This window comes from Hyla sarda, chromosome 12 (assembly GCF_029499605.1).
Source record: "Hyla sarda isolate aHylSar1 chromosome 12, aHylSar1.hap1, whole genome shotgun sequence".
Classification (NCBI taxonomy): domain Eukaryota; kingdom Metazoa; phylum Chordata; class Amphibia; order Anura; family Hylidae; genus Hyla; species Hyla sarda.
Window position 1 is genome coordinate 31,991,836 of NC_079200.1, and position 12,400 is coordinate 32,004,235.

General features: G+C 45.0%; 1 protein-coding gene across 1 annotated transcript in view; it reads left to right on the forward strand.

Moving 5' to 3' along the window:
- The window catches only part of COPZ2 (COPI coat complex subunit zeta 2), an 85,377-nt gene that overhangs the window by 538 nt on the left and 72,439 nt on the right, over positions 1-12,400 (forward strand). The window lies entirely within an intron of this gene.

Genomic DNA, 12,400 nt, shown 5'->3' on the forward strand with positions numbered 1-12,400 from the left:
TTTTTTTTACAAGAGATTTTATCAAGTCTTTATGTTATGTTTTTCCTGATTTTTGCACCGAGACCGGCAAAGCTTCCCAAAAATCCAAAGAGGGATTGCGAGCATTTTATTTTTTTCCACATGTCCCAAGATATTTATTAAAGGGGTATTCCCGTGGAAAACTTATTAAAAAAAAAATAAATAAATCAACTGGTGCCAGAAAGTTAAGCAGATTTGTAAATTACTTCTATTAAAAAATCTTAATCCTTCCAGTACTTTTTAGGGGCTATATATGCTAAAGAGGAAATGCTTATCTTTTTAGATTTCTCTGATGTCCTGACCACAGTGCTCTCTGCTGACCTCTACTGTCCATTTCAGGAACTGTCCAGAGCAGGAGAAAATCCCCATAGCAAACATATGCTGCTCTGGACAGTTCCTAAAATGGACAGCAGAGGTCAGCAGAGAGCACTGTGGTCAGGACATCAGACAAATCTAAAAAGATAAGCATTTCCTCTTTAGTATATATAGCCCCTAATAAGTACTGGAAGGATTAAGATTTTTTTTAATAGAAGTAATTTACAAATCTGTTTAACTTTCTGGCATTTAAAAAAAAAAAAAAAAGTTTTCCACGAGAGTACCCCTTTAAGAGTCTCATAATGGCACTACAGAACGCATACATTTGTTTTGTGCACTTTTCTAACCAATATACTCTACAAAATGGGAGCTTTGGATTACGGAACACAGCGAATAAATATTATCGTGTCCGGAACTATCCAGAGTAGGAGCAAATCCCCATAGCAAACCTCTCCTGCTCCGGACAGTTCCTGACATGGACAGAGGTGTCAGCAGAGAGCACTGTGGTCAGACTGAAAAGAACCACACAATTTCCTCTGTAGTATACAGCAGCTGATAAGTACTGGAAGGATTAAGATTTTAACTTTCTGGCACATTTCCCCCCCCCCCCCCCCTACGGAGTACCCCTTTAACACATAGATTTTCTGTACTTTTATGTGGACCATATCCCTGTGGATATGAACATCCCTGCTACTATAGTCCCAGACCTAAATTTACCTGAGATTCTAGTAATGTCAAGGCAATCAGGTCATTAGGAACATTTGAAAAGCATTTTTATTCTTAAAGGGGTATTCCAGGAAAAAAAAATATTTTATATATCATCTGGCTCCAGAAAGTTAAACAGATTTATAAATTACTTCTATTAAAAAAATCTTAATCCTTCTAATAATTATCAGCTGCTGAAGATGAGTTGTTCTTTTCTGTCTGGCAACAGTGCTCTCTGCTGACATCTCTGCTTGTCTCAGGAACTGCACAGAGTAGAAGAGGTTTGCAATTGGGATTTGCTTCTACTCTGGATGGTTCCCGAGACAGGTGTCATCAGAGAGCACTTAGAGAGAAAAAAAGAACTCAACTTGAGCAGCTCATAAGTACTGAAAGGATTAAGAATTTTTAATAGAAGTAATTTACAAATCTGCTTAACTTTCTGGAGCCAGTTGATGATATATATATATATTAAAGTTTTTTTCCTGGATAACCCCTTAAGGGGTGATATAACGCGGGGTTACACAGTAACCCTGCATCATATCATGGCGGGCCCGGCGTCATAGTGAAGCCGGGACCCGCCGCTAATAGCGCGCAGCGCCGATCTCGGTGCCGCGCGCTATTAACCCTAAAGCGAAAGTAAAAAGTGCCAGTTAACTCAGTGAGCTGTTCGGGATAACCGCGGCATCCCGAACAGCTTACAGGACAGCGGGAGGGCCCCTACCTGCCTCCTCGCTGTCCGATCGCTGAATGACTGCTCAGTGCGTGAGATCCAGGCATGAGTAGTCAAGCGCCAGAATCGTCGATCACTGGTTTCTTATGAGAAACCAGTGATCAATGATAAAGATCAGTGTGTGCAGTGTTATAGGTCCCTATGGGATAACAATGATCAGTATAAGAGATCAGTGTGTGCAGTGTTATAGGTCCCTATGGGATAACAATGATCAGTATAAGAGATCAGTGTGTGCAGTGTTATAGGTCCCTATGGGATAACAATGATCAGTGTAAAAGATCAGTGTGTGCAGTGTTATAGGTCCCTATGGAAGCTATAACACTGCAAAAAAAAGTGAATGAATATCATTTAACTCCTCCCCTATTAAAAGTTTGAATCACCCCCCTTTTCCCATAAAAAAACACAGTGTAAATAAAAATAAACATATATGGTATCACCGCGTGCGAATTATAAAAATATATAGTTAATTCAACCGCACAGTCAATGGCGTACGCGCAAAAAAATTCCAAAGTCCAAAATAGTGCGTTTTTGGTCACTTTTTATATCATTTAACCCCTTAAGGACCAGGCCATTTTATACCTTAAGGACCGGAGCGTTTTTTGCAATTCTGACCACTGTCACTTTAAACATTAATAACTCTGGAACGCTTTTAGTTATTATTCTGATTCCGAGACTGTTTTTTCGTGACATATTCTACTTTAACATAGTGGTAAAATTTTATGGTAACTTGCATCCTTTCTTGGTGAAAAATCCCCAAATTTGACGAAAAAATTGAAAATTTTGCATTTTTCTAACTTTGAAGCTCTCTGCTTGTAAGGAAAATGGATATTCAAAATAAAAAAAAATTTGATTCACATTTCCAATATGTCTACTTTATGTTTGCATCATAAAATTTATGTGTTTTTACTTTTGGAAGACACCAGAGGGCTTCAAAGTTCAGCAGCAATTTTCCAAATTTTCAAACTCAATATTTTTCAGGGACCAGTTCAGGTTTGGAGTGGATTTGAAGAGTCTTCATATTAGAAATACCCCATAAATGACCCCATTATAAAAACTACACCCCCCAAAGTATTCAAAATTACATTCAGTAAGCGTTTTAACCCTTTAGATGTTTCACAGGAATAGCAGCAAAGTGAAGGAGAAAAATCAAAATCTTCATTTTTTTCACTTGCATGTTCTTGTAGACCCAATTTTTGAATGTTTGCAAGGGGTAAAAGGAGAAAAATTTTACTTGTGTTTGTAGCCCAATTCCTCTCGAGTAAGCACATACCTCATATGTCTATGTAAAGTGTTCGGCAGGCGCAGTAGAGGGCTCAGAAGCGAAGGAGCGACAAGGGGATTTTAGAGAGTACGTTTTTCTGAAATGGTTTTTGGGGGGCATGTTGCATTTAGGAAGCCCCTATGGTGCCAGAACAGCTAAAACCCCCCACATGCCATACCATTTTGGAAACTAGACCCCTTGAGGAACGTAACAAGGAATTAAGTGAGCCTCAATACCTCACAGGGGTTTCACGACTTTTGCAAATGTAAAAAAAAAAAAAAAAATTATCTAAAGTGCTTGGTTTCCCAAAAATTTTACATTTTTACAAAGGGTTAAAGCAGAAAATACCCCCCAAAATTTGAAGCCCAATTTCTCCCGATTCAGAAAACACCCCATATGGGGGTGAAAAGTGCTCTGCTGGCGCACTACGGGTCTCAGAAGAGAAGGAGTCACATTTGGCTTTTTTGAAGCAAATTTTGCTCTGGGGGCATGCTGCATTTAGGAAGCCCCTATGGTGCCAGGACAGCTAAAAAAAAACACATGGCATACCATTTTGGAAACTAGACCCCTCGGGGAACGTAACAAGGGGTAAAGTGAACCTTAATACCCCACAGGGGTTTCACGACTTTGGCATATGTAAAAAAAAAAAAAAATTTTTACCTAAAATGCTTGGTTTCCCAAATATTTTACATTTTTACAAAGGGTTAAAGCAGAAAATACCCCCCAAAATTTGAAGCCCAATTTCTCCCGATTCAGAAAACACCCCATATGGGGGTGAAAAGTGCTCTGCTGGCGCACTACGGGTCTCAGAAGAGAAGGAGTCACATTTGGCTTTTTTGAAGCAAATTTTGCTCTGGGGGCATGCTGCATTTAGGAAGCCCCTATGGTGCCAGGACAGCTAAAAAAAAACCACATGGCATACCATTTTGGAAACTAGACCCCTCGGGGAACGTAACAGGGGGTAAAGTGAACCTTAATACCCCACAGGGGTTTCACGACTTTGGCATATGTAAAAAAAAATATTAAATTTTACCTAAAATGCTTGGTTTCCCAAAAATTTTACATTTTTACAAAGGGTTAAAGCAGAAAATACCCCCCAAAATTTGAAGCCCAATTTCTCCCGATTCAGAAAACACCCCATATGGGGGTGAAAAGTGCTCTGCTGGCGCACTACAGGTCTCAGAAGAGAAGGAGACACATTTGGCTTTTTTGAAGCAAATTTTGCTCTGGGGGCATGCCGCATTTAGGAAGCCCCTATGGTGCCAGGACAGCTAAAAAACCCCACATGGCATACCATTTTGGAAACTAGACCCCTCGGGGAATGTAACAAGGGGTAAAGTGAACCTTAATACCCCACAGGGGTTTCACGACTTTGGCATATGTAAAAAAAAAAATAATACATTTTACCTAAAATGCTTGGTTTCCCAAAAATTTTACATTTTTACAAAGGGTTAAAGCAGAAAATACCCCCCAAAATTTGAAGCCCAATTTCTCCCGATTCAGAAAACACCCCATATGGGGGTGAAAAGTGCTCTGCTGGCGCACTACTGGTCTCAGAAGAGAAGGAGTTACAAATTTTGCTCTGGGGGCATGCCACATTTAGGAAGCCCCTATGGGGCCAGGACAGTAAAAAAAAAAACACATGGCATACCATTTTGGAAACTAGACCCCTTGGGGAACGTAACAGTGTTACACCTCACAGGTTTTTTGAACAGTGGGCCGTAAAAGTGAAAAATTTGATTTTTTTGCACTATATTGACAGTGTTACCCCAAATGTTTCAATTTCACATTGGGTAATAGGGCAAAAGGCCCCCAAAATTTGTAGAACAATTTTGTCTGAGAAAAAAAATACCCCATATGTGGATGTAAATTGCTCTGTGGACGCACTACAATGCTCAGAATAGAAGGAGTGAAAATTTTGTTGTAATTGAAGTCGGGGGTCATGTGCATTTATAAAGCCCCCAACAGGAAAAAAAAAAACATATGTGACACCATTTTAGAAACTTCACCCCTCAATGAACGTAACAAGGGGTACAGCGGGAAATAACACCTCACAGGTTTTTTTTTGAAAAGTGGGCGATAAATTGAAAAATTTGATTTTTTTACAGTAAAATGCTGGGGTTACCCAATTATTAACATAATATGAGAAATTGGGTTACAAATTTTGGAGGGCTTTTCCCCCTGACTATAAAAATACATCCACATATGGGGTAACATGCTGGGCGGGCGCACAACAAGGCTCAGAAGTCATAGAGGTCACTTTGTATTTGTGGCCTTTGGCATATCAGTAGCTGACGGTTACATACATTCCGAGGAAAATACAAAAATGAAACACCCACATGTGACACCATTACAGAAAGTACCCACCCTGAGGAATGGGTATAGGGGTAATTTTTAATGCACAGGTGTTTCCTAAATTTATTTTCCAGGAATGGATGAAGGGTAGCTTTTGAAAATTGCAATTTTCAACCTATGTTCTGCTTCATCTTTCTGGGAACAACTAACATGTGACTCCGAATTGTCGCCTGAAAATACGACAGAGCTCAGTGAGAACTCTTCGCATTTGAGGCGGATGTTTGTTACGGACCTAACAGTTACATACATTCAGAGGAAAATACAAGAAAGGAACACCCACATGTGAACCTATTACAAACAGTACACCCCCTAGGGAAGGTGTATAGGGTGAAGTGGAGATTTGGAACAGACGGGTGTTCCCTTCATTTATTTTCCAGGAATGGATGAAGTGTACTATGGGGGGAAGAAAATTGCAATTTTAGTACTGATATGCCAATTATTTTCCCAGAATGATGACCCAGAGTACAGCCAAAAGTAAAAATGATGCCCGCCCCAAACCCTATACTCTGAATCATCATTCTGGGAAGGGGATGTGTGGGGCCGTCCCTATTCTGTTACCTCAAATGCGCAACCCGCTCAGGTGGGGAGAGAGAGCGTTGCGCATTTGAGGCAACTGCAAACCTCCAATGCTGTTGACTCTGTGTCCCATGACCCATTTTTTAGGGGGAAGAAAAAAAAAATATTGGGCTATTGGGAAAAAGGTTTTGTTTTTTGGGGGTGTGTTTTGGTTTAAAATTTGGAAGTCAATGTACCCTGGACTGGTACATTGGAGCCGAATTCTGGGGAATGAAAATTAGGGCAAAGGATGGAAAATTTAGTACTCCATGGAAGTGTGATACTCCCTGAAGCAGCCTATGCAGAGGCCCGGATGATCGGGGCAAGTGTCACACTGAATGGTGGTGTCCCTCCGTCTCCCCTTCTTGTGACACACTCTGCATTTCTTCTGGGTTCGTCCCGTCCTTCCAGTGTTGGGGATCACACCTGGAAAGTGTTGGCCGGGGACGATCCGGGGACCTAAAGTTCCAGAGGTGCTCTGACCCGCTCTTTGGCGGTCACCATAGATGAGGGCCTTTAGAACTACCTCTTGGAACTCCAGGTATGTCCCTGTGTTGCCAGCGTTCTGGTACAGTATAAAAGAGTTGTACATGGCAACCTGTACCATGTAGACCGCAACCTTTTTATACCATACGCGTGTTTTCCGCATGGCATTATATGGCTTGAGGACTTGATCAGAAAGATCAACTCCCCCCATATACCGATTGTAGTCCAGAATACAATCGGGCTTGAGGACCGGTCCCGCGGTACCTCGCACAGGGACAGGGGTGCTGCCATTCCCATGAATTGTGGTGAGCATAAGGACATCCCTCTTGTCCTTATACCGGATCAACAACAGGTTCTCATGGGAAAAGGCACGGGACTCACCCCGGGGGATAGGAGCATGTAGGGGATGGGGCGGAAGGCCTCTTTGATTCTTCCGGACTGTCCCACAAGCGACCGTGGATCTGGCGGCGAGGGACGTGAAGAGAGGGATACTAGTATAAAAGTTATCCACGTAAAGGTGGTAACCTTTATCTAGCAATGGGTGCAAAAGGCCCCAAACGATTTTCCCGCTAACACCCAGAGTGGGGGGACATTCTGGGGGTTCAAAACGGGAATCTCGTCCCTCATACACTATAAACTTGCAAGTGTACCCGGAGGTACTCTCGCAAAGTTTATACATCTTCACGCCATACCGCGCCCGCTTGGTCGGGATGTATTGCCGGAAGCTGAGTCTCCCTTTGAAGCTGATGAGAGACTCATCAATAGAGACCTCCCGACATAGGCCTCCCAAAATCTGGCCCCGAAGTGATTGATGACCGGCCTGATTTTATACAGGCGGTCATACGCGGGATCAGTTCGGGGGGGACATGCCGCATTATCAGCATAATGCAAACATCTCCGAATGGCCTCGAACCGGGAGCGTGCCATGGCCATACTGTAGAGGGGTGTCTGGTAAAAGACGTCCCCACTCCAATATTGCCTGACACTGGGTTTTTTAACTATACCCATATGCAGCGCGAGGCCCCAAAAGGTCCTCATTTCGGCTGCATCGACTGGAGTCCAGCCACCGGGTCTAGCTAAAAGTGAGCCCGGGTTAGCGGCGACGAACTGTTGGGCGTACAGATTCGTCTGTGTAACCATCAAATTAACAAAGTCGTCACTGAAAAAATGACCGAAAAAGTCCTTTTCAGTGAACCCGGCGATGTTAATTTTGATTCCTGAGTCGCCAACAAACTCAGGAATCACGGGCTCGTGGTCCGCTGGCTCAGCCCAGTCAAGTTCTCCGGTACGATGTACCAGTGATCTTGGCAGGGGGGCTTCACTAGTATGAGCGCCAGGGGGACTCATACTAGCATGGGGCACAGGGTCAAGGGCAGAGGAGGTTTGCGGCACCGCACGGCGGCGTCTCCGCCGCCTTGGTGGCTCATCATCAGAACTAGATGATGAGGAGGACGATGAAATAAGGAAGGTGGGGTCTTCATCGTCCTCTGAGCCGCTCTCGGTGTCGGAGGCAATTAGGTCATATGCCTCCTCCGCCGAAAACACTCTGCGGGCCATTTCCCTACTCTAATGTGGATACGGGGGGTGTGTGTGTGTGTGTGGGGGGGGAAAACTTTATTGGTGTGTGTGCTGCGTGTGGTGTGGTGCGATATTACCTCCCTAACCCGCCCTAACCCTCCCTAACCTAACCTAACTAAACTAACCCGCCCTAACAGAAAAAAATATAAAATAAAAAGGAGCCTTTTTTAAAAAAAAAGGGGGGACTTCTAGCGCAAAAAAGCCTTGCGCCAAAAAAAAGCGTTTATCTAATCAGTGGTGTGCGCACTGATTAGCGCTTGTGGCGGCAGGGGGCGCAGAAGTCAGTGGGGGGTCTGGCCACTGACCCCCACACAAAAAAAAACTGGAAAAAAAAAAAACGCTTTACCCCGAAAAAAATGCACCCACCTGAACCCCCAAAAAAACGCTGATCAGTGATAAATCACAGACAGCGGCGGGACTGGCTGCACACACAGGTACGTCCAAATGCAATGGTGTCCGCTCACCTCCGGAGCCGAATCTCTGACACACCTGTGCTATCACGGACCCACCGGTCCCGCCCCGGCTTCAACAGCGTATAGAAGGAAGGATTGTCCGGCACCAGGTATGCTCTAAAAGATTTCTTTTATTCAAGCCATAGCAAGGAAACAGACATCACAGGACTGTAGTAATCTGACGCGTTTCGCTCTCTCTTGAGCTTAAACGTAGACTCGTCAGATTACTACAGTCCTGTGATGTCTGTTTCCTTGCTATGGCTTGAATAAAAGAAATCTTTTAGAGCATACCTGGTGCCGGACAATCCTTCCTTCTGCACACACAGGTACGGTCCGTCCGCACAGTACACGCCTGCTACTGGTGGCACGGACCGCCTATGGGTGCAAAAAATAAACCGCGTTAACCGAAAAAAGTGCCTGTACCACAAAAAAAACGCTGATCAGTGATAAATCACCGACAGCGGTGAGGCACGCCGCACACACACAGGTAAGGTCCGGCCACACAGTACACGCCTGCTACTGGTGGCACGGACCGCCTATGGGTGCAAAAACACGCTAGAAAACCCGAAAAAAAGCGCCGGCACCACAAAAAAAAACGCTGATCAGTACTACGGGACTGATCAGCGGCGGGTGGGCTTTAACAAACGGTGGCGGACCGCTCTTTTATAACTAAGAGGGTCCGCACACACGCTTAGTGAAAAAAAAAAAAAAAAAAGATCTGCACCAAAAAAAAAAGGCTGGCGGCAGACCGCAGCGACCCAGCAGGGCCGGGGTCACGCAGCTAAAGGTGCTACGGACCCACGGACACCCACTGAGGTACGCTGAAAAAAAGACAAAAAAAAACTTTTTTTTTTTAACCCTAACCTGTCCCTACCTAATCTAAAGCTATCCCTGGCGATTTCTGTGCCAAGGGGCCACAGAAAGGGGGCAAGGGGCACTTTTTTTGGACTGAGGGGATGGTGGGCAGCACGGGGCTCCGTCCTGCACACCAGATCTATGTGGAATGGTGGGCAGAACGGAGCAACGTGCTCCTAGCCCCCACCATCCCCTCCCATTACTATGTGATTGGTGTGGCCACTTTGGCCACCCAATCACAACTGTACTGAGGGGGTGGCCACAATGCCAGCCCCCAGTACAGCATGGATGGTGATTGGTGGTGTATACTACACCACCAGTCACCATCTATATCCGGGTCACAGGGTCACACGTGACCCTGATGACCCGGAACCGCTGCAGAACGCCGGTAAGTAGTTACCGGCGTCCTGCAGCGATCGCAGGTATAGGAGGTCCTCCGGACCTCCTCCTGCACACTGCCGGGATGTCTGCTGATAGAAATCAGCAGACATCCGGCGCCGATCCCCGCCCGGCGAGCAGCGGGGAACGGAATCACAGCGCATCGCTCGTCTGAATTGACGAGCGATGCGCTGCGATCGCCGACATGGGGGGGCATAATGACCCCCCTCGGCGTTATGCCGCGATGCCTGCTGAACGATTTCAGCAGGCATCGGGCACCGGCTCCCCTCCGGCTAGCGGTGGGGGGCTGGGAATGGACAGGACGTACTCCTACGTCCTCGGTCCTTAAGGACTCGGAAACGGGGGCGTAGGAGTACGTCCATTGTCCTTAAGGGGTTAAAAGTGAATAAAAAGCGATCAATAAATCCTATCAAAAATGGTACCGTTAAAAACTTCAGATCACGGCGCAAAAAAATGAGCCCTCATACCGCCCCATACACGGAAAAACGGAAGCCCCAAAAAGTTACAAAATGGCTTTTTTTTTCAATTTTGTCGCACAATGATTTTTTTTCAGTTTCACCGTAGATTTTTGGGCAAAATGACTGACGTCATTACAAAGTAGAATTGGTGGCGCAAAAAATAAGCCATCATATGGATTTTTCGATGCAAAATTGAAAGAGTTATGATTTTTTAAAGGCAAGGAGCAAAAAACGAAAATGCAAAAACGGAAAAAACCCCGGTCCTTAAGGGGTTAATTTGTACTTATTGTAGTACAAACAATTTTCTCTATAGATCTGCACAAATTCTATTTCCTTTCTCTACTTATACACAGCCTATATGATTCTTCCTGGAAGACTGCCTTGCGTTTGCTCTCCTCTCTTTCTGCAGCCCGTGTGAGCTGTTCCTTAGGGATTCTTTCCCCCCTGTTCACCCTTTGAGCTGATGTGTAACCCCCTCCCCACTGCTATATCTAAAACAGAGAGAGAGAAGAAAATCAATTTCATTAAACTTAAAGGTGTTAACCAGGAAAAAACTTTTTTATATATATATATATATATATATATATATATATATATATATATATATATAAATCAACTGGCTCCAGAAAGTTAAACAGATTTGTAACCAAATTTCTTCTATTAAAAAATCTTAATCCTTTCAGTATTTATGAGCTGCTGAAGTTGAGTGGTTCTTTTCTATCTAAGTGCTCTCTGACGTGTCTCGGGAACCGCCCAGTTTAGAAGCAAATCCCCATAGCAAACCTCTTCTACTCTGTGCAGTTCCCGAGAGAAGCAGAGATGTCAGCAGAGAGCACTGTTGCGAGACAGAAAAAAACAACTCAACTTCAGCAGCAGATAACTATTGGAAGGATTAAGATTTTTTTTAATAGAAGTAATTTACAAATCTGTTTAACTTTCTTGAGCCAGTTGATATAAGAAAAAAAGTTTTTTCTGGAATACCCCTTTAAAGGACAACTGTAGCACAATATACCCTTATCCCCTATCTACAAGATAGGGGATAAGTATTTGATCGCGGGGGGTTCGACCGCTGGGACCCCCCCGAGATCTCCCTGACGGGGCGCCGCCATTAGCGCTCATAGTGAGCGCTGAAGGCGCGTGGCGTCGACCTAGAGGTCAACGGTGACGCCCCGTCTCCTCCCCGTCCCAATACAGTTCTATGGAGGAGATATCTCTCCCATAGAGATGTATGGAGGAGGCGTGCCGGCCGCAACGTCATGCTGCGGCTGGCACGCCCCCTGCACGGGAGAGCCGCGGCCCCGTACAGGAGATCACAGGGGGTCCCAGCGGTCGGACCCCCTGCGATCAAACACTTATCCCCTATCCTGTGGATAGGGGATAAGTGTTAATTAAGCTGCAGATGTCCTTTAATCTTTCTCTGATTAGCAGTCAAAGGTAGGAAATTTCTCAGGAAGATGGTTTAGAACAGTGTTTCCCAACCAGGGTGCCTCCAGCTGTATCAAAACTACAACTCCCAGCATGCCCGGACAGCCTTTGGCTGTCCGGGCATGCTGGGAGTTGTAGTTTTGCCACAGCTGGAGGCACCCTGGTTGGAAAACACTGGTTTGGAAAGTTGCTCCCTTTTGCTTTCAGGAAAGAAATTAAAGGGGTACTCCACCCCTAAACATATTATTCCTTATCCAAAGGATAGGGAATAAGGTGTCTGATCGCGGGGGTCCGGCACCCCAATCATCCGGCGCACGTAGCGGACTCACTCCGTTCCGGATGACAGGCAACTACAGCCATCATGCCATGCCCCCTCCATTCATGTCTATAGGAGGAGGCGTGTACTAGCCGTCATGCCCCGTCCCATAGACCTGAATGGAGGGGGCAGGATATGACGTTACGAACAAGGAACATCCAAGCTTCTGTGTTCAGAACACTATGGTACTGGTTGGAAGATCGCGGAGGGTCCCAGTGGCCGGACTCCACGCGATCAGACATCTTATCCCCTATTCCTTTGGATAGGGAATAACATATTTAGGGGCGGAGTACCCCTATATCAGTACAGTGATCCCTCAACTTACAATGGCCTCAACATACAATAGTTTCAACATACAATGGTCTTTTCTGGACCATTGTAAGTTGAAACCAGACTCAACATACAATGCTATGGACAGCCCAGATCTGTGAAACGTGTCAATGAACTGACCAATCAGAATGGGCATTTACTGGTAAAACTCCTGTATTACTG